This window comes from Schistocerca gregaria, chromosome 4, assembly GCF_023897955.1.
Source record: "Schistocerca gregaria isolate iqSchGreg1 chromosome 4, iqSchGreg1.2, whole genome shotgun sequence".
NCBI lineage: Eukaryota > Metazoa > Arthropoda > Insecta > Orthoptera > Acrididae > Schistocerca > Schistocerca gregaria.
In genome coordinates this window covers 708,023,177-708,049,433 of record NC_064923.1, presented here as the reverse complement: position 1 = coordinate 708,049,433, position 26,257 = coordinate 708,023,177, and the positions used below count along the sequence as shown (strand labels likewise).

Genomic DNA, 26,257 nt, shown 5'->3' with positions numbered 1-26,257 from the left:
TAACCACACGTTTTACTTGATTTTTTAGGCATCTTCAACGATTTATATGCAAAGATTATTGTATAATTAGTCGCTTAACTATATCGATTTGCATCGTTTGGATTCAGAATTGCGGGGTCTCAGAGCAGAACAGAATAAAACGAGCGACACGGTGCAGAGTTAAGACACTGGACTAGTATCCGGAGGGTCAGCGGTTCAAACCTCCGTCCGTCAATCCAGATTTAGGTGTTACCGCTTAAGGCGATTGCCAGGATGTTTCCTTTGAATAGGCCATGGTCTGTTTCCTACCCCATCCTTCTCAAGTCCAAGATTGTGCTACGACTCTAATGTCCTCGTCGTCGACGAGATGTTAAATCTTAATCTTCATTCTTTTTAGGCTAATTGTATATTGTCATTAGTTATAATTACGTAGAACATACAGATCGAGCACACACTTTCATGACCTGCATAGATGCAGGACAACGAAGAAGAAGGTAACGTGTGACTTCCTAGAGAAAAAGGGATATCCGATCAAATTCAATTTCCAAACGCTTCAGTATATGCTGTTAGTCACCATTCCATATTCATACGTCTCGACATCTTCGTCACTCTATCTGCATATGATGTAGCACGATACATACAGGTTTGATAAGTAGGCAGACATAGATGTACGTTTATACATTGGCAGTGAATGAAATTATTCTTAAAATTGTACTTTATCATTTTCCCTCTTATATTGGAGGCCACAGAGTTGCTTCATCTATTTGATCCTCATCCTCTTTCGTCTTACGCTTCAGTACCTACTGACTACCGTATGATAGCGGTGTTTCACAGTAAGTGTCCCTTCACACATATGGTGTAAAATATGACGAGCCAGTCAGCCGTCTCATATACCCGTCAGCAACAACATTTCTGTATCTTGGAGTTAAAGCTGTGAATTTAAACCTTGCAAAAATATTTCAGTTTCGCATCTCTTGTAACGTTATTTGTATGACACCAAAGTTTCAATACGAAGACTAGCTCAGAGGTTCACTGGTGGTACAAAGGTGGTGTTGATATCAGCAAACTTTCGATACCGTTATTTTGGTACTTTTTGCGCAACAATTTAAGCAGCCTGTCAAAGAGTCTTGTCATGATTGGAGGCTTAACGTCAAATGCGAGTCATTAAACGTTTATAAGGTGTCTGCTATCCAATTTTCAGCAGTTAGGCATTGTGTGCTTGAATGCAAACGTGCAGCATTTTTATTGAAAATCCCAAAACGGCAATGACAAACGCAAATTCACAATATGGAATTACAAGGCCTGCCATTAAAGATGTATGTTCTATTTGACATCATACGCTTGTCAGTAGAAACTGTACAATACGTTCCAGATGAAGATTTAACTATTAGGAAGCTTTGTAGAAAATAGGTACAACGTTTATTTAATACTGATCAAAAGTAAATGATAAAATGCATTTCTCAGTAACGTCTGAAGAATTTAAAAAATGGTGACTCGCTTTTGGCCATTCTTTGTTACTATGAATGAAACTTGGATTTATCTAATCACACCACAAACGAAACTGCCAATGGGTGAAAGAGATAGCACGCAAAGAGCTGGAATCGATTTCATTTCAACTGTCAGAAAAGTTACGGTCTGGGAAATGCAAAACGGATGAATCCTATCAATAAGCTTGGAAAGGGTAAAAAACTATGGTGAATACAACACAAATCTATCACACCAACTGGATAAAAATGTACATAACCAGGAAAGGACTGCTACGGAAAAGCCATCTCTCTTCAGGACAATGCATGAAAAAGCTTTCAGAACGTATTCCTTACACTGCTACTTATTCTCACAGGTTTGGAAATTTGTGTCTGGAAACCGTTTTGAGTACATCTACTCGAGAACAGTATCTGTGAGTTATTTCAGTGGAATGTTACTGGTTGAACTAGAATGTTGCTCCAGCGAGTGGGATCAGTATCAGCATAGACCAATAGGGGACACTGTGCACGTACAACAGACAACACAAGTGGCCAGAGCGTTGTTCGGCTCACGGGACACAGTAGCAGAAGTGCCGAAAAATGTGAACTGTTTGGTACCCGAGGAATGATCTCCCAAACACAGATCGTAAAGAACTGCAAGACCCGGTTTTCGGGTCGGAATCCTCGTATATTCTTTAGCTCTCTCCCTACATATCTAACTTGCAGAAGCAGTGAACAGCCTTGTCTTCTCTTCGCTTTTTGCGTCGTGCGTTATTTTGCTTCCAAGGAAACATAATTTCTTTACTTCGTCTACTGCGTCGCCGCCAGTTTTTATCTGTAATCTCATTTCCGCTCCTCCTCATTATTTTCGTCTTTCTTTGGTTTACTCTTTGCTGTGTTCTCGGAAGATACGACACACAGTCATACACTGAAGAGCGCCGAGTTGCCTAGTAATCAGGTGCAATGGCCACGGAGACTGCAACTATTCGTCATCGTCGATTTTGTCCAGAATTATGGTACATGCAGGGCTTCGCCAGAAGCGAAAGTTACAGAAGTGAGAGCTTCAGATGGCCAAGCGTTTAGAGAAACTAGTATTTTTGTCGCGGGCCGGATAAGGCATGAGCCATTTATGTTAGCTGGTTTCCAGGCAGCGATTGACGCAGCGGAAGCAGTACAGAATTGTAATTCACAGGTCGTGGGTCCGAATTTCTATGCAGAAACGTTTTCTTACTTTCCAGTCTTTACGTTACTTGCACTGCAAATAAACAGAAATAATTTTCAGTATGTTATTAATAATATAATAAAAGGCTTGAAAAGAAAAAGCAAAGGAATATTTGGGCTGAAAATAAATTTCCAAGAAGAGAACTTCGTTATTCAAAATTAGTTACTTTTATTATTTTACAGTTGATGATTTACAGGTACCGGTGTGATATTCATAGCAAAAACAGGGGAAGCAATATTTTCCTCGGCTTCTTGCTTACGTTATAAACGCCGCATTTTTACAATGACGTGGTTGTAGTTAAGTTTGTATAGAAAAACAAACTTGGTTTACATTCGTAAAAGGTTTACTCTCATCGCGAAGCTTGACAGCAAATCACTCGTAACCCATGGTTTAAATGGCTCTAAGCACTATGTGATTTAACATCTGAGGTCATCAGTCCCCTAGACTTAGTACTACTTAAACCTAACTAACCTAAGGACACGACACACATCCATGCCTAAGGCAGGATTCGAACCTGCGACCGTAGCAGCAGCGCGGTACTGGACTGAAGCGCCTAGAACCGCTCGGCCACAGCGGCTGGTTGTGTACTGCCAATAAATTATTGTCGACTGTTGCTAATCTGTGCTGCCATCATTTCGATACAGTCGTTGCCTAACCCTACTTGTCGCTTTGGCGAGCTTATAGAGTTGCTGTGTGCTAGGAAACCACCTCTACCAACTGTTTTCGGAGGTAGGGTGTTCACTTCTCGTCATATATTTATGTTTTAAAACAAGATCATTTGGTGAATATAACACTCTCAATCCGTATTCCACGATCATTAGACTGTTCATTCCTTTCAACAGATCCCTGTAATCTTACCTCACATCCACCGAGGATAGCGATGCCATCAGCAAATCCTATCTTCGACAACGTTTGATCCTGAATTTTACTCCTACTCCTGAACATTTGTATTATTGACGTCATTGCTTCTTCGATCTACGGCTTGAACAGTGGTATGGGAAACGAGTATCTCTGTCTTACACCTAATTTAAACCGAGCACTTCTCACTCAGTCTTCCATTCTTATTGTTCCCTCCAGATTCTTTTCTTTCCCTTACATCTGTTTTTCTGAGAATCTCAAGCCTCTTCTGCCATTTTACGTTGTCGAGCACTTCAAGTCGATAAGTCCGATGAAAGATTCGTTTCTCTTAAGACTTGCCTGCACTGCCGAGCGCAACGCCAGGTCTGTCACTCTGATGCCTTTCCCAGTCATAAAGCGAAACTGATCATCATCTAAAATAACCCTAGTTTTCTTTTCCTTTCTCCTGTATATTAATCATATCAGTAACTTCGATGCAGAGCTGTTGGACGATAGTTTTCATTAACTGTGTTTGCAATTTTTGGGACTGTATGGATGATATTCTTCCGAAATTACGATGATACGTCTCCAACGTCATAGATTTTATACACTAACTCGAATAATCATCTGGTTGCTATTTACCCAAAAGATTTTAGAAATTCGGAAGAAATATTGTCTAATTCTTCTCACTTGTTTAACCACAAACCTTCAAAAGCTATGCCACTTTTTGTCCTAATACAATCGCATATGAAGCAAGATAATAATGACGACTGTGTACCTTGGTACTTGCCCTTGATCTGTCTAACATTATGTCTGCTACGCGAGGTGAATGGAGGAGGCGGAATAAATGTTGACAACCTTCGTCGAATAATGATTCTCTGAACTGGCGGAACAGGGCAGATTACTAGTATCCATTACATTAGCCTCTTGTATTTGGACCTCTTTGTAGCTGCACTGCTCGTTCCCAGAGCTCTCCTAACAAATGTTAAGTTTTCCATTCGCTTCCCTTACTACTGGTTTTACGTGTTAGTTCCATTTCGTGTTGTAGTATCATTCCTAGACAATGACCAATTTGAAGGTCTCTTGAAGATTACCTCCTGCGACTCGATAAAACAACTTTTTGGAAGCATTAACGCATTTGTCTCCTTCTACAACAGATGTCTTCAAGAATGAAAGAATATAGCGATTTAAAGTCACGTCGGCAACGAGATCATTAGAGACGGAGCTGAGCCTCTGACAGAAAAAGGACGGAGAAGAAAAGTACCGGTATCCTTTACAAAGAATGATGTTGTTGTGGTCTTCAGTCCTGAGACTGGTTTGATGCAGCTCTCCATGCTACTCTACCCTGTGCAAGCTTCTTCATCTCCCAGTACCTACTGCAGCCTACATCCTTCTGAATCTGCTTGGTATATTCATCTCTTGGTCTCCCTCTACGATTTTTACCCTCCACGCTGCCCTCCAGTACTAAATTGGTGATCCCTTGATGCCTCAGAACTTGTCCTACCAATCGATCCCTTCTTCTAGTCAAGTTGTGCCACAAACTCCTCTTCTCCCCAATTCTATTCAATACCTCCTCATTAGTTATGTGATCTACCCATCTAATCTTCAGCATTCATCTGTAGCGCCACATTTCGAAAGCTTCTATTCTCTTCTTGTCCAAACTATTATCTTCGTTTTGCTTTTGTTGATGTTCATCTTACATTCTGCTTTCAAGACACTGTCAATTCCGTTCAACTACTCTTCCAAGTCTTTTGCTGTCTCTAACAAAATTACCTCCCCATGAACCATGGACCTTGCCGTTGGTGGGGAGGCTTGCGTGCCTCAGCGATACAGATAGCCGTACCGTAGGTACACCCACGACGGAGGGGTATCTGTTGAGAGGCCAGACAAACGTGTGGTTCCTGAAGAGGGATAGCAGCCTTTTCAGTAGTTGCAAGGGCAACAGTCTGGATGATTGACTGATCTGGCCTTGTAACAATAACCAAAACGGCCTTGCTGTGCTGGTACTGAGAACGGCTGAAAGTAAGGGGAAACTACGGACGTAATTTTTCCCGAGGGCATGCAGCTTTACTGTATGATTAAATGATGGCGTCCTCTTGGGTAAAATATTCCGGAGGTAAAATAGTCCCCCATTCGGATCTCCGGGCGGGGACTACTCAAGAGGATGTCGTTATCAGGAGACAGAAAACTGGCGTTCTACGGATCGGAGCGTGGAATGTCAGATCTCTTAATCGGGCAGGTAGGTTAGAAAATTTAAAAAGGGAAATGGATAGGTTAAAGTGAGATATAGTGGGAATTAGTGAAGTTCGGTGGCAGGAGGAACAAGACTTCTGGTCAGGTGACTACAGGGTTATAAACACAAAATCAAATAGGGGTAATGCAGGAGTAGGTTTAATAATGAATAGAAAAATAGGAATGCGGGTAAGCTACTACAAACAGCAAAGTGAACGCATTATTGTGGCCAAGATAGATACGAAGCCCACACCTACTACAGTAGTACAAGTTTATATGCCAACTGGCTCTGCAGATGACGAAGAAATTGAAGAAATGTATGATGAAATAAAAGAAATTATTCAGATAGTGAAGGGAGACGAAAATTTAATAGTCATGGTTGACTGGAATTCGAGTATAGGAAAAGGGAGAGAAGGAAACATAGTAGGTGAATATGGACTGGGACTAAGAAATGAAAGAGGAAGCCGCCTGGTAGAATTTTGCACAGAGCACAACTTAATCATAGCTAACACTTGGTTTAAGAATCATGAAAGAAGGTTGTATACATGGAAGAACCCTGGAGATACTAAAAGGTACCAGATAGATTATATAATGGTAAGACAGAGATTTGGGAACAAGGTTTTAAATTGTAAGACATTCCCAGGGGCAGATGTGGACTCTGACCACAATCTATTGGTTATGACGTGTAGATTAAAACTGAAGAAACTGCAAAAAGGTGGGAAATTAAGGAGATGGGACCTGGATAAACTGAAAGAACCAGAGGTTGTACAGAGTTTCAGGGAGAGCATAAGGGAACAATTGACAGGAATGGGGAAAGAAATACAGTAGAAGAAGAATGGGTAGCCTTGAGGGATGAAGTAGTAAAGGCAGCAGAGGATCAAGTAGGTAAAAAAGTCGAGGGCTAGTAGAAATCCTTGGGTAACAGAAGAAATATTGAATTTAATTGATGAAAGGAGAAAATATAAAAATGCAGTAAATGAAGCAGACAAAAAGGAATACAAACGTCTCAAAAATGAGATCGACAGGAAGTGCAAAATGGCTAAGCAGGGATGGCTAGAGGACAAATGTAAGGATTAGAGGCTTATCTCACTAGGGGTAAGATAGATACTGCCTATAGGAAAAATAAAGAGACCTTTGGAGATAAGAGAACCACTTGTATGAACATCAAGAGCTAAGATGGAAACCCAGTTCTAAGCAAAGAAGGAAAAGCAGAAAGGTGGAAGGAGTATATAGAGGCTCTATACAAGGGCGATATACTTGAGGACAATTTTATGGAATTGGAAGGGGATGTAGATGAAGACGAAATGGGAGATACGATACTGCGTGTAGAGTTTGACAGAGCACTGAAAGACCTGAGTCGAAACAAGGCCCCCGGAGTAGACAACATTCCATTGGAACTACTGACGGCCTTGGGAGAGCCAGTCCTGACAAAACTCTACCATCTGGTGAGCAAGATGTATGAAACAGGCGAAATACCCTCAGACTTCAAGAAGAATATAATAATTCCAATCCCAAAGAAAGCAGGTGTTGACAGATATGAAAATTACCGAACTATCAGTTTAATAAGCCACAGCTGCAAAATACTAATGCGAATTCTTTACAGAGGAATGGAAAAACAAGTAGAAGCTGACCTCGGGGAAGATCAGTTTGGATTCCGTAGAACCACTGGAACACGTGAGGCAACACTGACCTTACGACTTATCTTAGAAGAAAGATTAAGGAAAGGCAAACCTACGTTTCTAGCATTTGTAGACTTAGAGAAAGCTTTTGACAATGTTGACTGGAATACTCTCTTTCAAATTCTAAAGGTGGCAGGGGTAAAATACAGGAAGCGAAAGGCTATTTACAATTTGTACAGAAACCAGGTGGCAGTTATAAGAGTCGAGGGACATGAAAGGGAGGCAGTGGTTGGGAAGGGAGTGAGACAGGGTTGTAACCTCTCCCCGATGTTATTCAATCTGTATATTGAGCAAGCAGTAAAGGAAACAAAAGAAAATTTCGGAGTAGGTATCACAGTCCATGGAGAAGAAATAAAAGCTTTGAGGTTCGCCGATGACATTGTAATTCTGTCAGAGACAGCAAAGGACTTGGAAGAGCGGTTGAATGGAATGGACAGTGTCCTGGAAGGAGGATATAAGATGAACATTAACAAAAGCAAAACGAGGATAATGGAATGTAGTCGAATTAAGTCGGGTGATGCTGAGGGAACTAGATTAGGAAATGAGACACTTAAAGTAGTAAAGGAGTTTTGCTATTTGGGGAGCAAAATAACTGATGATGATCGAAGTAGAGAGGATATAAAATGTAGACTGGCAATGGGAAGGAAAGCGTTTCTGAAGAAGAGAAATTTGTTAACATCGAGTATAGATTTAAGTGTCAGGAAGTCATTTCTGAAAGTATTTGTATGGAGTGTAGCCATGTATGGAAGTGAAACATGGACGATAAATAGTTTGGACAAGAAGAGAATAGAAGCTTTCGAAATGTGGTGCTACAGAAGAATACTGAAGATTGGATGGGTAGATCACATAACTAATGAGGAGGTATTGAATAGGATTGGGGAGAAGAGGAGCTTGTGGCACAACTTGACCAGAAGAAGGGATCGGTTGGTAGGATATGTTCTGAGGCATCAAGGGATCACAAATTTAGTATTGGAGGGCAGTGTGGATGGTAAAAATGGGAGAGGGAGACCCAGAGATGAATACACTAAGCAGATTCAGAAGGATGTAGGTTGCAGTAGCTACTGGGAGATGAAGAAGCTTGCACAGGATAGAGTAGCATGGAGAGCTGCATCAAACCAGTCTCAGGACTGAAGACCACAACAACAACAACAACAACAAAATTACAATGTCATCGGCGAACCTCAAAGTTTTTATTTCTTCTACATGGATTTTAATACCTACTCCGAATTTTTCTTTTGTTTCCTATACTGCTTGTTCAATATACTGATTGAATAGCATAGGGGAGAGGCTACAACCCTGTCTCACTCCCTTCCCAACCACTGCTTCCCTTTCATGTCCCTCGACTCTTATAACTGCCACCTGCTTTCTGTACAAATTGTAAATAGCCTTTCGCTCCCTGTATTTTACCCCTGCCACCTTCATAATTTGAAAGAGAGTATTCCAATCAACATTTTCAAAAGCTTTCTCTAAGTCTACAATTGCTAGGAACGTAGGTTTGCCTTTGCTTTATTTTCTTCTAAGGTAAGTCGTACGGTCAGTATTGCCTCACGTGTTCCAACATTTCTACGGAATCCTAACTGATCTTCCCCAAGGTCGGCATCTACAAGTTTTTCCATTCGTCTGTAAAGAATTCGAGTTAGTATTTTGCAGCTGTGACTTATTAATCTAATAGTTCGGTAATTTTCACATCTGTCAAAACCTGCTTTCTTTGGGATTGGAATTATTATATTCTTCTTGAAGTCTGAGGGAATTTGCACCTACGGTGCGGCTGTCTGTATCGTTGAGGCACGCAAGCCTCCCCACCAACGGCAAGGTCCATGGTTCATGGGGGGAGGGCGGGGGGGTGGAATACGTCTTGGAATTCAGGTTCGCCGATTTAGAGACTTTAAAGAAAACGTAAACTTTGATTAGGGGCAGTGATTTAAACTCCATTCCAACATGTCAGTCGGCTGTTCAGTACAGAAAAAAAAATATTCATTCTTTCCTAATCATCAAACGCGGTACTTTTCTATAGTGGTCATCATCATCATCATCAGCGAGCGCCTTAGACTGCTGCTCACCCTGTTGTCAATTTTTTGTGTGTACGGAGAACATTAGCGGTCCTGTTACTCTTCCTCGTGGCACGCCCAATGTTACTTTCGTTTCCGTTATACATTCACTGTCCAATATAACGTACTGAATTCGTCAGTCACAGATTCTTCTAGGCAGTCTCATATTTGTCAGAATACTCTGCACGATCATATGTTTGTCGTCAGTAGACAATGTATTAGTTTGGAAGTTCAGAAAGAGGGAATCTATTTGTTCATATGGAGTTACTATCTGCAACATATCATGTGTGAAGAGAGTAAGCTTCTTTCTTTTTTTTTTCAGAACAGAGGAAAGCTCTTCGTCGCACGAAACGTAGAAAAGCTGCAAGTGCAGATGGTCTCTATCCTGTATTCTTGGCGTACGGTGGACCTACAACGTGAATACGGCTAGTTCGCCTTTGTAATAAAATTCTTCGCACAGAAATATTACCAGCAGAACTAAAATTATTGCTGTGAAAATGGCAGGGAAAGAAGGAACAGCTGCAAACCCTTTCGTCCAATAATTCTACTTTGCTGTGCTTACAAACTCTTGGATAGAATGGTCTTAAACTAAGTACAGGATCGAATCAACTCTATGGTACCATCTGAACAAGCTACTTTTAGACTTCGTAGAGGCTACTCTGAGCAAGTGGTCGCCTTGATTACTCACATTGAAATTGACTACCAGAAGACACTCACACTTACGTAGTTTCAGTTGACCTGTCAGCGGCTACAAGGTGAGAAGAACAGCAGATGGCACGTCCTATACGATGGTTTGCCTCAAGGTTCCGTTCTTTTTCCAGTATTATTCAATCTGCCGAACTTGATGTGCTGGAAATTTCAATGTAGACGAGACCTTGCAACTTCATATCAGAGTGAAGACCTTTCTGAATGTCAACTACACCTAACAAAACAGCCTCACTAAACTCTAAGAATCTGTAACCACATGGCAACTTAAATCTAATGTTTTTAAAACAGAAATATGTCTTTTCCACATCTCTTGTCTAGAATCAGCAAAGATCAGCCCACGGTTTGGTCCTCTAGGCACAGTGAAGTACAACGATAGGTCAAAATACCTTGGTGTCACATTAGACACAAATATAACGTATTATAAACACTTTTCCAATATATTTAAGAAGCTACGAACATGAATGAACCTGATGAGGATGCTGCCAGGCTGTGCAAGGGGAGCAAATACGTCAGTCCTCCGTAGAGCATCCCTTGTATTGGTACATGCTACAGCAGTGTGTTGCGCACGAATCTGACTCCGCAGCGCTGTTGTGGAGAAAGCTGTCGTTCATTTGAATGCAGCTATAAAAACCATTAGTGGTTCAGATCCACACCCTCATGTTGGCTGCGAATAGTATCGAACATCTGTCCGGCTTCGTTGAAACGCGGTTCTTTACAACCATTGCTAACTAGTTTGTAGAATTAATCAGTCTGTCTCCATGAAGATTAACTCTTGCCGCCTGGAAAAGGCCTCAAAGCCTGAAGACCAGCATATGGAGGAGTGCAGATGCTCTCCACTTCCTTCAGCAGCGATGCCGTTTGGAGGAGACAGTGGCAAGCCACGTCAAACCCGAAACACTAACGTATTGATAGCACAGCTGTTAATGTTCCAGCTTTTCATCAACCTAGGGAGGTGAGGGTACAGCTTAACAGATACTGGGCTTTCGTCAAACTTAGAGAGAGGTGGGTGCAGCTTAACAGATACCAGACTGGAGATGGTCTGTGTAAACATAACATCCACAAGTGGGGCTTTTAAATTGACAGTGTGTGTGACTGTCGTGATATTCGGACAATTAGCCACTTTGTAAATGAGTGCCCTAACGGACGTTTCCTTGGTTGTATTAACAGTCTACATTAATCATGCGACGAGTCATTCCACTATATAAGTCTTCCCACTTTGTATGTAGTCTGGGTCGTTTACTGTTTATATAGTGAGTATTTTTTGTTTAAATGTATATTGAATCCGTTGATGTAGCTGACGCATACGATACAAAAACGGTTTTTTTCTGGACCTTTGCTCATACTTCGTGAAAAGATTCTTTTCATTACTGCTCTTGAGAAAAAAAGGCAGTGATGATAAAGTAGTGAAGAATATTTGCGCCAGCAGTACAGTTTCCATTACACTTTGTCACGGTAGTAAGATATTAAAAATTGAAAAGGAATTATTCAAGGACATTCCATATCCCCAAAACGATTCTCAAGTGTCCTGCATAAAGATTACATATCCTTGAACTAGGAAAATGAGAAAGTAGTTCGTTTCAATGGAACACATGTAAACCACTTCCATTTTGAACGTGACACTCTAGCGTTTGCTTCTTAGTGCAGATAAAATTCAACTACGAATGGAAATTAGGTACGGAACTCAATTACAACTAGACAAAAATAATGAATAATTTACCCACCGAAAAGAGAAAAGTGCAAATTAATAATAGAGTCATTCAACTAGCCGAATTTTTTATCTAGGGAAGCTGAATACCATGACAGCAAAATAATAACAATAATAATAATAGTAATAAGAAGAAGATTTAAACTGGGCTAGAGTGCTTTTGGCAAACTAAATATTTTTCATAACTAAGCTTTCATTATGTTTGAACGGAATGATCACAATCATTGTGAATTATCTGTTTTGACTTATCGCAGTGATGTATAATCCTTTACTGCGAAAGCAATCGAAACAGTGAGGGTAGTCAAGGGAGCCGTCTAGAAATGATGCTTCCATATGAAAATTAACACACTTAAGTTACATGTTCAAGACCTGAGACGTTTTAGAAGATCTTGTACAAGAAGACTTCCAGTTAAGGACATAAGAAATCAGAATATTCTGTTTTACTAATTGATTTACCCTTATGCATTGTTTCTAATGGTACGGTCAAGCCTTGTGCACTACAAGATTTCATGTCTTGTATTTAGGCCTAGGCCGACTGTGTACCTACCTAGGGCGGCGGATTTTAAGGGTTGACGGATTGTTAGCGGTTACTTCTTTTTCTTTTTTAATTTATTCACACCTCTTGAAAAGATAATGGGAGCTTAACTTACAATAAAATGGATCTGAATAACATTGACAACAATCAGTTCCAGTTTCATGAAGAGTCTGCTCAAGCAAAGGAAAGGTTTTGTTTTAGAAATGGCGTTACGCTTTGGCAATGTCACCATTATTCACTCTCTTCAATGTCATGCCTTCTCATGAGGTTTACGTTAATAACGTAAATCGCGTTGCTCGCAGTTAAGCTTTGTGGTAGGAGACGTCGCTAACGCTGCCATAGGGGCAGCCGACGTCTACCTCATCAATGCTCATTCAAACTTCATATTCTAAGAAAATACTGCCAGTCATCCTAATAGCCGGTCGCTTCCCTGTCAGCCAAGTTTAATTTGAAACTGCAAACAGTGCGGCTGATTAGTGTTTAGAATGTGATTTACATTTTAGTAGTAACTAAAATGAGTGATAGTCGGAGAAGAGTACGTAGTTATCGGTACCAGAAACTCACGAAAGATAGGCAATAAAAAAAGAGGAAACTGTAAGAGTGCAAAAACCCATGTGATGTTTAAAAATCAAACACAGCCAGCTAGTGTCAGCTCTAGCTCGAGTTTAGGAAGATTAGAATATAATAATGTGGCGAAAAGTATCGAAAATAGCGCAGTGTGTGGTTTATCTGAGTACGGGATTTCCGATATTAGAAATCTTTCCAGTTGACCCAAATAATACGATACTGCGTGAAGAGTTTGACAGAGCACTGAAAGACCTGAGTCGAAACAAGGCCCCCGGAGTAGACAACATTCCATTGGAACTACTGACGGCCTTGGGAGAACCAGTCCTGACAAAACTCTACCAGCTGGTGAGCAAGATGTATGAGACAGGCGAAATACCCTCAGACTTCAAGAAGAATATAATAATTCCAATCCCAAAGAAAGCAGGTGCTGACAGATGTGAAAATTACCGAACTATCAGTTTAATAAGCCACGGCTGCAAAATACTAACGCGAATTCTTTACAGACGAATGGAAAAACTGGTAGATGCAGACCTCGGGGAGGATCAGTTTGGATTCCGTAGAAATGTTGGAACACGTGAGGCTATACTAACCTTACGACTTATCTTAGAAGAAAGATTAAGAAAAGGCAAACCTACGTTTCTAGCATTTGTAGACTTAGAGAAAGCTTTTGACAATGTTGACTGGAATACTCTTTTTCAAATTCTAAAGGTGGCAGGGGTAAAATACAGGGAGCGAAAAGCTATTTATAATTTGTACAGAAACCAGATGGCAGTCATAAGAGTCGAGGGGCATGAAAGGGAAGCAGTGGTTGGGAAAGGAGTGAGACAGGGTTGTAGCCTCTCCCCGATGTTATTCAATCTGTATATTGAGCAAGCAGTAAAGGAAACAAAAGAAAAATTTGGAGTAGGTATTAAAATTCATGGAGACGAAGTAAAAACTTTGAGGTTCGCCGATGACATTGTAATTCTGTCAGAGACGGCAAAGGACTTGGAAGAGCAGTTGAACGGAATGGACAGTGTCTTGAAAGGAGGATATAAGATGAACATTAACAAAAGCAAAACGAGGATAATGGAATGTAGTCAAATTAAATCGGGTGATGCTGAGGGAATTAGATTAGGAAATGAGACACTTAAAGTAGTAAAGGAGTTTTGCTATTTAGGAACTAAAATAACTGATGATGGTCGAAGTAGAGAGGATATAAAATGTAGACTGGCAATGGCAAGGGAAGCGTTTCTGAAGAAGAGAAATTTGTTAACATCGAACATAGATTTATGTATCAGGAAGTCGTTTCTGAAAGTATTTGTGTGGAGTGTAGCCATGTATGGAAGTGAAACATGGACGATAAATAGTTTGGACAAGAAGAGAATAGAAGCTTTCGAAATGTGGTGCTACAGAAGAATACTGAAGATAAGGTGGATAGATCACGTAACTAATGAGCAGGTATTGAATAGGATTGGGGAGAAGAGAAGTTTGTGGCACAACTTGACTAGAAGAAGGGATCGGTTGGTAGGACATGTTTTGAGGCATCAAGGGATCACAAATTTAGCATTGGAGGGCAGCGTGGAGGGTAAAAACCGTAGAGGGAGACCGAGAGATGAGTACACTAAGCAGATTCAGAAGGATGTAGGTTGCAGTAGGTGCTGGGAGATGAAGAAGCTTGCACAGGATAGAGTAGCATGGAGAGCTGCATCAAACCAGTCTCAGGACTGAAGACCACAACAACAACAACAGACCCAAATAACGCATGTAAAGCGAATGATGGTGATGGTTCAGTGTCCGACGACCCTGCGAACTGGATAATATATTAATTCCTTCTGATTATATCGCTAACCAAGACCGTGAGGCACATAATATGGATTGAGATTTAAGTAATTCGTACAGGCAATACACTGATTGTCCGAGGTACGTAAAGAAAGGTTTATTTTTCAGACTCATGAGAAATGGAGGGAAACAACAAAGACTATATTTGGGGCCCACATTTACTGTTTAATGTAACATCACAGTTTGCAAAATCCAATAAGGGATTTAATGAAAAACGGTGAGTCCTGAAAGTTCTGCTCAATATAGAAAATGTGTGTTAACTTTAAAAGCCACAGTGCGAATCGTGGGGAGAATAGAAACCAATATCTCAACTTAACGACAGAAGCAAAATATTGGAGTGACGAGTTCAAACGAGTTGCTGTTGTGGTCAAAAAGTTTACCTTGTAAGGTCATCCTTCAGGGGTCACAAAAATGGGTTTGCGTCAACACACTGGGGACATTTCGAGATGGCACTACAGCTAATAGCAGAATTCAATGCGTCTCTAGCTGTATGTATAGAACTTTATGGAAACAAAGGGAAAGGGAACACATTATATCTTTCATTTCAAACGTGTGAAGAGTTTATATCGTTTCTGGAAGTAAATAGCAGATGAAGTCAATGAAACTAATTTTTTTTTTTTAACCATATTGGACTCCAACCCCTATATTGCGCATGTTGATCAGCTATCTTATAAGGTATTTCTCAAATGACGGATTTCCTGTTGAAATAGTTGCAAATCAGAAGAATTAGCTGACTCATTAATTAATTTATTAAGTCAATATGATTTGGACATTCACTCATGCAGAGGTCAGTCATATGACGATGCAAGCAGTATGGCTGGTACTTACTTTGGTCTACAAGCTAGAATTAAACAAATCAACCCTCTTGCTGTGTGTATTCCGTGTGCAGCTCACTCCCTTAACTTAGTAGGAACGTATGCGGCAGAGTTTTGTTCTCAACAGGCCGCATTTTTACATTTGTTGCATCAAATTTACGCTTTCTCCTCTGTATCGACGAGCCGTTGGAATGCTTTGCAGTCAAAATTAAATAGTTCAGTCTCCGAAAAACGACCTTCAGTAACGCTCTAGTCATGGCGTCACTATTTTTAACTGGGTAGAAATAACTTCAGCTTTGGAAAGCTTAACTAAGATTAGATACAACTGCATTGCTGAGCAGTCTGCAGAATCTGGAAACAACGACAATAACTTTTTGGTCTATGATATAGAAGAGATGTTATGCTACAAATTAATTGTTCCAATGTGTTGATACCGATATTGGGACTGTAATAAAGTTGTACTATACTTTGTTTGAATACATTCTAGAGAATCGTTCTACATACGGCACATGTGAAAACGGTGGCATCGAAAAGACTAAGATTAATACGCACAAAACATCTACAAAAAGGTATAAGCTAAGAAAACTGAAACTGGACGAAACGGCAGTGCTCGATCAAATACTACTTTTGAAGCAAAGGAAGATTTTCGAGTGGGTACGTGTCTGGTTATTACAGACAGATTGATACGTAAACTGAAGAAAAGAAAAAACCCTTGGAAGAGTTTTCTAAAAATTTTGAGCTCCTAAGTAATTTTTTTGGATGAGACACCTCTGAACTAGTGAAATGTGCTAAAATACTGCAGCACCGTTAGAAAGACGACTTGGAAGAATTTTTAACTTCCGAGGAATCGTGTTTCTGTTCCGCGGACATAAGGTGATGGAGAAAATAGTAGAACACCGTTCGAGAACCGTCATTGTATCACATGTTGAGGACGAACTGTATGGGTTTAGAGATAACAGAACAATAACGCGGCCCTTTTTCGTGTTACGATGGTAATGGAAAAACACCGGGAGAAAAGAATATATATTGCATTTGTCTTCCTAGATTTAGTGAAGGCCTACGACAGATTGCCAAGAGACAAATTGTTGGACTTTCTGGTAAGGGGAAATGTACCACAGTCCCATATCAGCTACGTAAAACATTATACAACCACTGCTACAGCTGCATTCACAAGAAAATGAGGGTACAGGACATGGTATTGTCAACGCTCATGGTCATCAGCGTGATGAAACAAAAGACAGTGAAACAAAAAATAATGAATTCAACACATATGACTTTTCAAATGATTTGGGAAATAACATTAAAAGAAGTGCAATAGAAGTTAAGTACATGAAATCACTAATTGAAGTAATTTGACCTAAAAGTCAACCAGTCAGCAGACAAGGAATATATATAGACATGGACCTTAATGGAGAGAAGCTAGGAAGCATTAACCACTTCCATTATCTTGGTAGTATCTCAACTCGAGATATCAAGTCGTCCCTGAAGATCGCTACTAGAACTGATGCAGCTCATTTTTACCATCTGGTTAGGGTACTTCAAATCCCGTCGGGAAACTGGAAAACATTTTATCAGCTATATTTCTTAGCAATAGCTAAGCCTGTCTTATCAAGAAATAGTAGATGAATTCGGAATCTGAAATTCCTTGGGTTAGTGATAAAAAAAATGTTAAGATCCAGAATGAAACGATCCATCAAGAAACAGAAGTAAACATCATGCGAAGTCATAAAACACCAATGTTGCAATTATTTGACTTGTAGAGAGGCTGAATCAAACAAAAACAATGAAAAATTGGTTGAAAGGAAGAAACCTAGTGGAAACGCTGGTCCACTGAAGTCAAAATCTGATAGGAAGCGGAATGCCACCGTCTTTAGTGAATTTCAGGTAGATCTGCAGAAGACTTTTGGTTGATACAGCGACTGGCAGTTGATCCTGAACGAAAACAAACGTTAGGTATAGTATATATGTAGGTAATGAAATTCACTATAGATCGTGTACACTATTGGTGACAAACCACTGCCCGCATCTCGTGGTCGTGCGGTAGCGTTCTCGCTTCCCACGCCCGGGTTCCCGGGTTCGATTCCCGGCGGGGTCAGGGATTTTCTATGCCTCGTGATGGCTGGGTGTTGTGATGTCCTTAGGTTAGTTAGGTTTAAGTAGTTCTAAGTTCTAGGGGACTGATGACCATCGATGTTAAGTCCCATAGTGCTCAGAACCATTTGAACCCTTTTTTTGACAAACCACTGGAAACAGTAACTGCCGTAAACTACCGAAGAGCAACAATCCGGAGCGATCTAAAGCGAAAAAAACACACAAAAATTGTACGGAAAGCAGAGGCTGTGTTCATAAGAAGAATCTTTAAAAAAAAAAAGCCATTCGTCATGAAAGAAGTGTGTTACGTAACACTTGCTCGACCGACACTTACGTACTGCTCACCAGTCTGGACCCTCACCGATTTGGATTAATTTAAGAAAGAAGATCCAACGAAAAACGGCGCTTTTCACCACGTGGTTATTTAATCGGTGCTAGAGCGTTATGCAGTGGCAGACTCAACAAGAAAGGCTTTGTGCGTCACGGAAAGATTTAATACTGAAGTTCCGAGAAATTACGTTCAGAGAATTGTCAAGAAACGTATTACTTTTTCCCACATATACTGATGAGCCTTAATATTATGACCACCTTCTCAACAGCGCGTTGATTCATATTTAGAACGCAACATAGCAGTGATTCTGGGTGACATGAATTCAAAAAGTCCTTGCTAGCTTTCCGGAGGTATGTGGCACCAGATTTCTTCGCACAGAGCCGGTCGGTGTGGCCGAGCGGTTCTAGGCACTACAGTCTGGAACCGCGGACCGCTCCGGTCGCAGGTTCGAATCCTGCCTTGGGCGTGGATGTGTGTGATGTCCTTAGGTTACGCAGGTTTAAGTAGTTCTAAGTTCTAGGGAACTGACGACCTCAGATGTTGGGGTCCCATAGTGCTCACAGCCAACTTCTTCGCACAGATCACACAATTCCGTAAATGGCAGGACTGTCGTTTGCGAGCGCGGAGCTGTTGCCCGATAGTGTTCCAAAAGTCTTCCATCGGGTCGGGTCAGACAAATTTGATGGCCACAACATTAACATGACCTCACTATCATGACCGTGGCATGATTCTGGCTTTGTGACATGGTCAGTTATCCGGCTGAAAGAAGCCATCGCCGTCAGATAAGACATCAGGCATGAAAGGATACAAGTGGCCCGCAATAATGTTCACAGCAGTCATGGTGCATTCGATTACTAACACAGATGCAAGCCCACGTGAATGTCCGCCACAGCACAGTAACGCCTCCGCTTGCGTGCGTGGCGCTTTGTATGCTTCGAGCAGACATTCGCCTGTATGACGGCATATCCGGACACGACCATCGACCAGGTGTAACGCGAAACGTGATTCATCCGACAGGCGACATATTTCCATTGAGCTATGATCCAATCTCGACAAGTGAAGCATGGTCCATGGTTAGGCGTAGGCATCCAACAACACCTCCTCCCCTGCTCGCAGTTTCATCATCCTTAACTACTTTCCAGAAAAAGGTCACGACCGTAGCACGCTGACAGCCGACCAGCGTTTTCGTTTCCAACATGCTCGTTCTCAGACGCCGGGGCATAACAATCTGCATGTCAGTGGATTTTCTCATTTGCTGCCCATATCGCTACAATTATTCCTCCTTCGTCTCCGTTCCGCTTCTTTACTTTTCTTACAGCGTCATCTGGCCGCATCACTATCAAGTAGGAATCAGTCTCGCAGTAGGCACTGGTCATAATGTTCCGGCTCATCAACGTACGTCTCGTGAAATGACCACAACGAGAAAAACACACCCTCCGCAACACAACGAGGCTTGTGAAGTACAAATGAAGTCCTAGATACAGAAGTCGAGAGTGAAAAAGATTATCTGGACAAAGTAGATCGCATTCTTACAGTATGAGAAGCAGCCAAATAAAAGTCGAACATCTGCCACAACAGGACAATGAAATGGGTTCACTCAAAACTAATCACCACACTCATTAAGAAATTTACTCCCGTTTCGTAGAAAGCGGTCGGCCGCTAACTGAGCCGCAACCGCACCCACCCTTGCACTTCATCCACGCGTGTGTTTCTTCAGGTCACCAAAGAAATGCAAACCACACTGTGATAGATCGGGCGGTACAGAGGACGTTACACTATTTCCGAACCAAATTGCTGAATCGTAGCCTTTGCCTATTGGTAGTGCGGCGGTGGGTTCTGTCGTGCAGCAAGATGGAATCCATCAGACAGCATTCCGACAGCCCGAGAGCAGAAGGCAAAGTCAGCAGTGGAGACATCACGCATTCCCCCGTCAAAGAATTCCAAAGCTGTTCACACAAGTTCCGGTAAGGTCACGATGGCCTTCTGCTGCTGTGGGGACCCTTTGTTGTTGAGTTCAGCCGGCCGCGGTGGTCTAGCGGTTCAGGCGCTCAGTCCGGAACCGCGCGACTGCTACGCTCGCAGGTTCGAATCCTCCCTCGGGCGTGGGTGTGTGGGATGTCCTTAGGTTAGTTAGGTTTAAGTAGTTCTAAGTTCTAGGGGACTGATGACCACAGATGTTAAGTCCCATAGTGCTCAGAGCCATTTGAACCATTTTTTGTTGTTGAGTTCCTCGAGCGTGGAACCAAAATGTGCAGCGCTATGAACTATGAAGACACTTTGCAGAAACTGCGCGCTCCACAAAGTCAAGCAGGAATGCTATCAGACAGGAAACAGAGAAGTTAGACTTCGCACGGAGGCCATTCGCCAGTGGAACACGATTGAGGAAAACGACATCAGTACCACAAGTGGCCTCTGCCACGCACAGTAAGGTGGCTTGTAAAATATAGATGCAGAAGTCGAGAGAGAAGAAGTCTACCTGGACAGACAGTGAGGGAACGTGGTCTAATACTACAACCTAGCAACCAGAAATTGTTAACGGTAGAACTTTGAACATAGCTGCAAAGGTTCAGTGACCGTGTCAGAATTATGTTGGAACAAATAAGCCCTTGGTCACAAATATTAAGTCAAAATTGACCTGGTTTCGACGCTACTATGAGCGTCGTCTTCAGAGTTAGGCTGTTCTAAAACGTATTAGGTATATAGTACATTAATAAAATTAAAGTTTGTACTGACTCGAAAAGATGCAGTACTTACAAGTCACATATTAAAAAAGATCTAACCCGGAAAGGCGACGTCATGAACAGTTGTGAGATGGCGAGCCACTAAGGGCTGCTCGTACTGTGAACAGCAACCCTTTCCGGCTTAGATCTTTTTTAATATGTGACTCGTAAGTACTGCATCTTTTCGAGTCAGTGCAAAATTTAATTCTATTAATGTACTATATACCTAATACGTTTTAGAAGAGTCTAATTCTGAAGACGACACTCATAGTAGCGTCGAAACCAGGTCAATTTTGACTTAATATTTGTGACCGACGGCTTATTTGTTCCAATATAATTGTTAACGGATGAAGAAAGGTTAGAACAGAGATGCATGCTGCCGCACAGTAAGTGACTCGCCATCTTTACCTGGGTGACGCGTCGTCTTCAGACGGCCGAACGCGCCGGTGAGGGGAAAGGACTGAAGCGCGAGCGGGGCTTTCGCGCAGACGCACCTACTGGAGAGAAAGCCGCAGATCCCCTCCAGTCTCCAGCCTACTGACCGCAGCCGGTGGACAGCCGGTTAGTGGCGGCGCCAGTAGCCGAGCGCTGGGCGCCTACGCGCTGCCCTGGCTCGTGCAGCTCTCGGAAGCGGCTGCCTTGCGACCACGGCTGGTGACCTAGGGTTAGCGCATCAGCTGAAGTCCTTCTAGTTGGTCCGTCACGCCAGGACGAGCACGCGCTCCGCCTTGTCCGAGCATCCTTCGGTGGCAGTGGCGGGCCATGAGACTGCTCCAGGAGGGACAGTGACGCGACGCGCCCGACTTCTGCGCAGGATTTTCTGTCGGTCAGAATTAGCGGTGCGAGCTCAACTGCGATGCTACTAATCCAGGAAACCACGGCTTCGGCCTTTGCGGAAATCTTAAAAAAAATCATCCAATCTCCAAGTTCCTTTTTTTCACAACAGTTCCTTTAATGCTTGAGAGAGAGAGGTTGCTGTCCATGCATCAGCACGGCTTTAGAAACCATCGCTCCTGCGAAATGCAACTCGACCTTTTTTCGCATGATATCTTGCGTACCATGGATGAAGGGTATCAGACGGATGCCATATTCCTTGACTTCCGGAAAGCGTTTGCCTCGGTGCCCCACTGCAGACTCCTAACTATGGTACGAGCATATGGGATTGGTTCCCAAGTATGTGAGTGGCTCGAAGACTTCTTAAGTAATAGAACCCAGTATGTTGTCCTCGATGGTGAGTGTTCATCGGAGGTGAAGGTATCATGTAGAGTGCCCCAGGGAAGTGTGGTAGATCCGCTGTTGTTTTCTATCTACATAAATTGAATAATCAACGAAAGGATAATGTTCTACGAGTCGGGGCGTGGAATGTCAGAAGCTTAAACGTGGTAGGGAAACTAGAAAATCTGAAAAGGGAAATGCAAAGGCTCAATCTAGATGTAGTAGGGGTCAGTGAAGTGAAGTGGAAGGAAGACAAGGATTTCTGGTCAGATGAGTATCGTGTAATATCAACAGCTGCAGAAAATGGTATAACAGGCGTAGGATTCGTTATGAATAGGAAGGTAGGGCAGAGGGTGTGTTACTGTGAACAATTCAGTGACCGGGTTGTTCTAATCAGAATCGACAGCATACCAACACCGACAACGATAGTTCAGATATACATGCCGACGTCGCAAGCTGAATATGAACAGATAGAGAAAGTGTATGAGGATATTGAAAGGGTAATGCAGTATGTAAAGGGGGACGAAAATCTAATAGTCATGGGAGACTGGGATGCAGTTGTAGGGGATGGAGTAGAAGAAAAGGTTACAGGAGAGTATGGGCTTGGGACAAGGAATGAAAGAGGAGAAAGACTAATTGAGTTCTTTAACAAGTTTCAGCTAGTAATAGCGAATACCCTGTTCAAGAATCACTAGAGGAGGAGGTATACTTGGAAAAGGCCGGGAGATACAGGAAGATTTCAATTAGATTACATCATGGTCAGACAGAGATTCCGAAATCAGATATTGGATTGTAAGGCGTACCCAGGAGCAGATATAGACTCAGATCACAATATAGTAGTGATGAAGAGTAGGCTGAAGTTCAAGACATTAGTCAGGATGAATCAATACGCAAAGAAGTGAGATACGGAAGTTCTATGGAATGACGAGATACGTTTGAAGTTCTCTAACGCTGTGGATACAGCAATAAGGAATAGCGCAGTAGGCAGCACAGTTGAAGAGGAATGGACATCTCTAAAAAGGGCCATCACAGAAGTTGGGAAGGAAAACATAGCTACAAAGGAGGTAGCTGCGAAGAAACCATGGGTAACAGAAGAAATACTTCAGTTGATTGATGAAAGGAGGAAGTACAAACATGTTCCGGGAAAATCAGGAATACAGAAATACAAGTCGCTGAGGAATGAAATAAATAGGAAGTGCAGGGAAGCTAAGACGAAATGGCCGCAGGAAAAATGTGAAGACATCGAAAAAGATATGATTGTCGGAAGGACAGACTCAGCATACAGAAAAGCCAAAACAACCTTTGGTGACATTAAAAGCAACGGTGGTAACATTAAGATTGCAACGGGAATTCCACTGTTAAATGCAGAGGAGAGAGCAGATAGGTGGAAAGAATACATTGAAAGCCTCTATGAGGGTGAAGATTTGTCTGATGTGATAGAAGAAGAAACACGAGTCGATTTAGAAGAGATAGGGGATCCAGTATTAGAATCGGAATTTAAAAGTGCATTGGAGGACTTCAAACGTATCTCGTCAAATAAGGCAGAAGGGATAGATAACATTCCAGCAGAATTTCTAAAATCATTAGGGGAAGTGGCAACAAAACGACAATTCACGTTGGTGTGTAGAATATATGAGTCTGGCGACATACCATCTGACTTTCGGAAAAGCCTCATCCACACAATTCCGAAGACGGCAAGAGCTGACAAGTACGAGAATTATCGCACAATCAGCTTAACAGCTCATGCATCGAAGCTGCTTACAAGAACAATATACAGAAGAATGGAAAAGAAAATTGAGAATGCACTAGGTGACGATCAGTTTGGCTTTAGGAAAAGTCAAGGCACGAGAGAGGCAATTCTGACGTTACGGCTAATAATGGAAGCAAGGCTAAAGAAAAATCAAGACACGTTCATAGGATTTGTCGACCTGGAAAAAGCGTTCGACAATATAAAATGGTGCAAGCTGTTCGAGATTCTGAAAAAAGTAGGGGTAAGCTATAGGGAGAGATGGGTCATATACAATATGTACAACAACCAAGAGGTAATAATAAGAGTGGACGATCAAGAACGAAGTGCTCGTATTAAGAAGGGTGTAAGACAAGGCTGTAGCCTTTCGCCCCTACTCTTCAATCTGTACATCGAGGAAGCAATGATGGAAATAAAAGAAAGGTTCAAGAGTGGAATTAAAATACAAGGTGAAAGGATATCAATGATACGATTCGCTGATGACATTGCTATCCTGAGTGAAAGTGAAGAAGAATTAAATGATCTGCTAAACGGAATGAACAGTCTAATGAATACACAGTATGGTTTGAGAGTAAATCGGAGAAAGACGAAGGTAATGAGAATTAGTAGAAATGAGAACAGCGAGAAACTTAACATCAGGATTGATGGTCACGAAGTCAATGAAGTTAAGGAATTCTGCTACCTAGGCAGTAAAATAACCAATGACGGACGGAGCAAGGAGGACATCAAAAGCAGACTCGCTATGGCAAAAAAGGCATTTCTGGCCAAGAGAAGTCTACTAATATCAAATACCGGCCTTAATTTGAGGAAGAAATTTCTGAGGATGCACGTCTGGAGTACAGTATTGTATGGTAGTGAAACATGGACTGTGGGAAAACCGGAACAGAAGAGAATCGAAGCATTTGAGATGTGGTGCTATAGACGAATGTTGAAAATTAGGTGGACTCATACGGTACGGAATGAGGAGGTTCTACGCAGAATCGGAGAGGAAAGAAATATGTGGAAAACACTGATAAGGAGAAGGGACAGGATGATAGGACAACGGCTAAGACATGAGGGAATGACTTCCATGGTACTAGAGGGAGCTGTAGAGGGCAAAAACTGTAGAGGAAGACAGAGATTGGAATACGTCAAGCAAATAATTGAGGACGTAGGTTGCAAGTGCTACTCTGAGATGAAGAGGTTAGCACAGGAAAGGAATTCGTGGCGGGCCGCTTCAAACCAGTCAGTAGACTGATGACCAAAAAAAAAAAACAAAATGATCTTTTGGATAGGGTGGATAGCAATATGCAGCTGTTTGCTGATGATGCTGTGGTGTACGGGAAGGTGTCGTCGTTGAGTGGCTGTAGGAGGATACAAGATGACTTGGACAGGATTTGTGATTGGTGTAAAGAATGGCAGCTAACTCTAAATATAGATAAATGTAAATTAATGTAGATGAATAGGAAAAAGAATCCCGTAATGTTTGAATACTCCATTAGTAGTGTAGCGCTTGACACAGTCACGTCGATTAAATATTTTGGCGTAACATTGCAGAGCGATATGAAGTGGGACAAGCATGTAATGGCAGTTGTGTGGAAGGCGGATAGTCGTCTTCGGTTCATTGGTAGAATTTTGGGAAGATGTGGTTCATCTGTAAAGGAGACCGCTTATAAAACACTAATACGACCTATTCTTGAGTACTGCTCGAGCGTTTGGGATCCCTATCAGTCGGATTAAGGGAGGACGTAGAAGCAAATCAGAGGAGTGCTGCTAGATTTGTTACTGGTAGGTTTGATCATCACGCGAGTGTTACGGAAATCCTTCAGGAACTCGGGTGGGAGTCTCTAGAGGAAAAGAGGCGTTCTTTTCGTGAATCGCTACTGAGGAAATTTAGAGAACCAACATTTTAGGCTGACTGCAGTACAATTTTACTGCCGCCAACTTATATTTCGCGGAGAGACCACAAAGATAAGATAAGAGAGATTAAGGCTCGTACAGAGGTATATAGGCAGTCATTTTTCTCTCCTGTTTGGGAGTGGAAAAGGGAGAGAAGGTGTTAGCTGTTGTACGAGGTACGCTCCGCCACGCACCGTATGGCGAATTGTGGAGTATGTATGTAGATGTAGATGTAGACTTCGCAAATGACTGTGCGGTCAAGTTTCCACAAGCGTCACCCACTGTTTGTACGTAAAAGCTTAAAATCCTAGTACTACGAGATGTGCCAGCCAGCAGCGTCAATTTGCCGCCACTACCTTTTGTGTAGACTTTGAGGAGTATCTATTACCGTTGACTTCCATATAAGTGTTGGTATGGTGAGGCTATTAAGTAACTGTAAGTTTCATTATGGGCATATACAGCAAAAACAGTCAGTGTTACGTTAACGAACGAGTGCGATAGTTTTCGAGTATATAAATAAATATTCGGTGCACCGCTGGTCTGGGGGTAGCGTCTTTGATTAGTAATCAAAACGTCGTCGGTCCCGGGTTCGAATCCAGTCATCGCCTAAATTCTGAATAAAACTCATGAGTAATGACAGCCGAAGATTTCTGGCAAAAGAAAC

General features: G+C 41.9%; 1 protein-coding gene across 8 annotated transcripts in view; it reads right to left on the bottom strand.

Moving 5' to 3' along the window:
* The window catches only part of LOC126268080 (H(+)/Cl(-) exchange transporter 4), a 436,467-nt gene that overhangs the window by 384,731 nt on the left and 25,479 nt on the right, over positions 1–26,257 (bottom strand). The window contains exon 2 of one of the 8 annotated variants that reach the window (XM_049973559.1): positions 21,162–21,412. The exons of 5 other annotated variants lie outside the window; for them this stretch is intronic. The gene's annotated coding sequence lies outside the window, so the exon portion shown is untranslated. Of the gene's footprint in view, positions 1–21,161; positions 21,413–26,257 lie in introns of those variants that run through there. 2 more of the 8 variants (XM_049973560.1, XM_049973554.1) reach the window with 2 other exon arrangements.